We start from the raw sequence: 366 nt of genomic DNA on the forward strand, positions 1-366 counted from the left end.
AACTCCCAAGCTACCTAGTTTCTTTGGAGCCTGTACCATTTCCCATCTAACTAATGCCATACCATTCCTATCATCTTTCTTACTCCACATGAATCTTCTCTGTAGTGAAATCAACTTCTCAGCAACAGCTTTCGGCATCTTAAATAGACTCAAATAGAACACTGGCAAACTGTTCAATACTGATTTGATGAGCACCAACTTCCCAGCTTTGTTTAGCACTTTAGCTTCCCACAAGCTTAGTTTCTCCTCCACTTTGTCCAGAATAGGCTTCCAAGTCTTCACCAACCTCGGGTTTGCTCCTAAGGATATCCCAAGGTATTTAACTGGGAGAGTGTCCCCCTTACAACCCAAAAGGTTACACATACG

This window comes from Arachis ipaensis, chromosome B06, assembly GCF_000816755.2.
Source record: "Arachis ipaensis cultivar K30076 chromosome B06, Araip1.1, whole genome shotgun sequence".
NCBI lineage: Eukaryota > Viridiplantae > Streptophyta > Magnoliopsida > Fabales > Fabaceae > Arachis > Arachis ipaensis.